The 4,541-nt window shown below is 44.4% G+C and overlaps 1 non-coding gene across 1 annotated transcript; it reads left to right on the top strand.

Moving 5' to 3' along the window:
• The first annotated feature begins 2,352 nt into the window (after positions 1-2,352).
• On the top strand, positions 2,353-4,283 carry LOC132700269 (small subunit ribosomal RNA). Its single transcript, XR_009618620.1, has one exon. It is a non-coding gene; the product is annotated as a small subunit ribosomal RNA (ribosomal RNA).
• Positions 4,284-4,541: the final 258 nt, after the last annotated feature.

The raw sequence follows: 4,541 nt of genomic DNA, 5'->3' as shown, positions 1-4,541 counted from the left end.
ATTTTTATATATTAATCAATTCGTTTATTCATATCTTTCTTTCTTATTTTTTTTTTTTTCGAATCATAGTTAGATAAAAGTGCTTATCGTCGAAATAAATGGCAGGAACCCGGTTTCGCGTTTATTTCGATTGACGTTTTTGGTTAGCAAAATTGAATTTTCCTATTTTTTTATTTAATTAGGTCAGTTCGTGTTGAACGTAGTTTTGATTACTTTTTATTTGAGTGTGCTTAATTTTGTTTGTGTTTGTTTAGTTTTTGCGAATTGTGGTTCGTTTTGGTGAAGTTTTGCATGTTTTTTTTTTTGGTTTGGTTGATTTGGGTTTGTTACACGGTTAATTTTGGTTTCTTTTGCTGAATTTTCGCTAGTTTTGGTTACTTTGGTTTATTATTTCCAGTTTCGGCCGCTATTGGTTAGTTAGGATTATCGTTAGTTTTGGGTTTGTTTAGGATAATTTTGGCTTGTTTTTGTTAATTTTGACTACTTTTGCTTAATTTTGCTTAGTTTTGGTTACTTTGGTTTATTATTTCCAGTTTCGGCCGCTATTAGTTAGTTAGGGTTCATTTCGGTTAGTTTTTGTGAACGTTTCCTATTTTTGCTTAATTATCGTTAGTTTTGGTTTGTTTAGGATAAGTTTGGCTTGTTTTTGTTAATTTTGACTACTTTTGCTTAATTTTGCTTAGTTTTGTTTACTTTGGTTTATTATTTCCAGTTTCGGCCGCTATTAGTTAGTTATGGTTCGTTTCGGTTAGTTTTTGTGAACGTTTCCTATTTTTGCTTAATTATCGTTAGTTTTGGTTTGTTCAGGATAAGTTTGGCTTGTTTTTGTTAATTTTGACTACTTTTGCTTAATTTTGCTTAGTTTTGGATAATTTGGTTTGTTTTGCCGAACTTTGGCCAATTTTGGTTTGTTATGATTAATTTTGCTTAGTTGTGGTTATTTTTGTTCCTTTTGGTTAGTTTTGTTTAATTTTGGTTATATTCGGTTAATTTTGGTTAGTTTTGCTTATTTTTGCTTTGTTTCGGTTAGTTTTGCTTATTTTTCTCTGCTCGCGGCTAGCGGCAAAAACCTTTTATGGGAGTATATGTTAAAATGAATAAAATAAAAAAAAAAAAAACAAAACTCTCTTCCCGCTGGTCCGCAATATTAAAGAAGACGGACTTATAAATGTTTAATAATGAATTTATTAAATCGCGAGAAAAAAAAATGCAAACACCCGAAATTAAAAATGATGGAGAGTATCGTCCGACAAAATCCGGGGACGGCGATTTATTTTTAAGTCGGAACCGGAACCGGCGGTCAGTTAACAAAAGTAAGTAAAGAAAAAAAAATATTTGAAAAAGTGCCCGCTTTAACCAAATCGAACGTAACCACGAGCGAAAGTTTCGCTCCGAACTTTATTTGCCCGCCGCAGCCGATATTCGGGTTTTCACGTGAAACGTTCGGAAGACTAAGGAATGGTCCGTTACCTATAATAGGTGAGATGGTCTCGAGCGCGACCGCCGCGTCGTGCGTATAGACACTTCTCCCTTCGCAGAGCAAAATGCTTTTTCGATCGTTAGATCGCCTTCGAGTCGACCGTTTGGCGCGATTAATTGGCTCGCTTAACATTTTCGTATCGTGGGTTCAATTTTTTAAGAAAAATTGGTTTCCTTCATCGGTACGGGAACGTAGACCGTTTTTCGTTTGCCATCGGCCCGTCTTCGTAGCAGCGATTGCTCGAGCGTTCGAAAACATTTTAAGGCTCCGCACCTTATACAGCTAGATCGCGAACTTAGCGGGTGTTTTAAAGTAAGATTTGGCACTTCGTGGTTCGAAAGCGGTCGCCCTATAATATTTTTCTTCCGAAAAATTTGCGATAACTCTCATCTAACCGAGCGAGTTTATATGCGAATCCGGAACGTTTCTTTCGAGAAATCTCGTGTCGCTTTCAATCTAGCGAAGAGTGATCGAGAGAATGTCCGAAAATTTCCGTCGATCGACGTTCGTTGCCCGAGGCACATCGGTTCGACGCGCGCCGCATTTTAAAGCTTATTATGCGCGCGCGAGTCGGATTGTTTGATCGCGCACTCACGTCGTCTCGATATTTATTACCAACAAAAAAAAATTGGACGGATCGCGTCCGAATAATAATAATAACGAGTGTGGCGTCGGGAACGGTTCATTTCCGTACTCGCACGCTATCACCGCCACACAAAGTGGTCGCGTCTGTTTCTATTTAAAAATAAAATAAACGCGTTTCGCGCGCGTAATTATTATTTTTAAAAAAGAGACTGTTTGTTGTCGTACCGCGCCCGATCGTCGTCATCCGTGGCGGCGGCGGCGGCGGCGCGCTCGACACGTAGAACAGCTCCCTGGTTGATCCTGCCAGTAGTCATATGCTTGTCTCAAAGATTAAGCCATGCATGTTTCAGTACAAGCCAAATTAAGGTGAAACCGCGAAAGGCTCATTAAATCAGTTATGGTTCCTTAGATCGTACCCACAATTACTTGGATAACTGTGGTAATTCTAGAGCTAATACATGCAAACAGAGGTCCGACCGGAGACGGAAGGAGTGCTTTTATTAGATCAAAACCAATCGGTGGCGGGTTCGCGCCCGACATCGTTCAACTTGGTGACTCTGAATAACTTTACGCTGATCGCACGGTCTCGCACCGGCGACGCATCTTTCAAATGTCTGCCTTATCAACTGTCGATGGTAGGTTCTGCGCCTACCATGGTCGTAACGGGTAACGGGGAATCAGGGTTCGATTCCGGAGAGGGAGCCTGAGAAACGGCTACCATATCCAAGGAGGGCAGCAGGCGCGCAAATTACCCACTCCCGGCACGGGGAGGTAGTGACGAAAAATAACGATACGGGACTCATCCGAGGCCCCGTAATCGGAATGAGTACACTCTAAACCCTTTAACGAGGATCAATTGGAGGGCAAGTCTGGTGCCAGCAGCCGCGGTAATTCCAGCTCCAATAGCGTATATTAAAGTTGTTGCGGTTAAAAAGCTCGTAGTCGAATTTGTGTCTCGCGCCGCCGGTTCATCGTCCGCGGTGTTAACTGGCGTGCCGCGAGACGTCCTGCCGGTGGACTTAGCCCGTTCACGCGGGCGGTCCAACTCAATCCTGCCGCGGTGCTCTTCATTGAGTGTCGAGGTGGGCCGGCACGTTTACTTTGAACAAATTAGAGTGCTTAAAGCAGGCTAAAACTTCGCCTGAATACTGTGTGCATGGAATAATGGAATAGGACCTCGGTTCTATTTTGTTGGTTTTCGGAACCCCGAGGTAATGATTAATAGGAACGGATGGGGGCATTCGTATTGCGACGTTAGAGGTGAAATTCTTGGATCGTCGCAAGACGGACAGAAGCGAAAGCATTTGCCAAAAACGTTTTCATTGATCAAGAACGAAAGTTAGAGGTTCGAAGGCGATCAGATACCGCCCTAGTTCTAACTGTAAACTATGCCAGCTAGCGATCCGCCGACGTTCCTCCGATGACTCGGCGGGCAGCTTCCGGGAAACCAAAGCTTTTGGGTTCCGGGGGAAGTATGGTTGCAAAGCTGAAACTTAAAGGAATTGACGGAAGGGCACCACCAGGAGTGGAGCCTGCGGCTTAATTTGACTCAACACGGGAAACCTCACCAGGCCCGGACACCGGAAGGATTGACAGATTGAGAGCTCTTTCTTGATTCGGTGGGTGGTGGTGCATGGCCGTTCTTAGTTGGTGGAGCGATTTGTCTGGTTAATTCCGATAACGAACGAGACTCTAGCCTGCTAACTAGGCGTATTTAGACATCTCAAAGGCCGGCCGGCTCGGGGTTCGCCCCGTTGTCGCGCGCGGTTTTTACTGTCTGCGTACAAACAATTCTTCTTAGAGGGACAGGCGGCTTCTAGCCGCACGAGATTGAGCAATAACAGGTCTGTGATGCCCTTAGATGTTCTGGGCCGCACGCGCGCTACACTGAAGGAATCAGCGTGTCCTCCCTGGCCGAGAGGCCCGGGTAACCCGCTGAACCTCCTTCGTGCTAGGGATTGGGGCTTGCAATTGTTCCCCATGAACGAGGAATTCCCAGTAAGCGCGAGTCATAAGCTCGCGTTGATTACGTCCCTGCCCTTTGTACACACCGCCCGTCGCTACTACCGATTGAATGATTTAGTGAGGTCTTCGGACCGATACGCCGATGGCGTTTCGGCGTCGTCGATGTGTCCGGGAAGTTGACCAAACTTGATCATTTAGAGGAAGTAAAAGTCGTAACAAGGTTTCCGTAGGTGAACCTGCGGAAGGATCATTAAAGTGATAATAAAAATTACACAGTTTGTCTTTATTTAGTCGAACGAATTTTTGTCGCTGACGCTCGGTCGAAAATATCTCGCGTCGATCTTTAAGTCGGCCGCGATTAAATTCGACGACTACGACGACCACTCGACCACCGTAAAAAAGGGGAGAGAGGAGTAGGAGTAGGAGGAGCGCCGACAAAATTCCGGGTACCTAGACGGAACTCGAAGCGCGAAACCTAGTTTCGCGCTCGCCGTCGACAAGGTGTCAAACG

Source organism: Cylas formicarius, unplaced genomic scaffold (assembly GCF_029955315.1).
Source record: "Cylas formicarius isolate icCylForm1 unplaced genomic scaffold, icCylForm1.1 PGA_scaffold_42__1_contigs__length_29502, whole genome shotgun sequence".
NCBI classification, from domain to species: Eukaryota; Metazoa; Arthropoda; class Insecta; order Coleoptera; family Brentidae; genus Cylas; species Cylas formicarius.
Note: the sequence above shows the minus strand (reverse complement) of the source record. Positions and strands in the feature narration are given on the sequence as shown.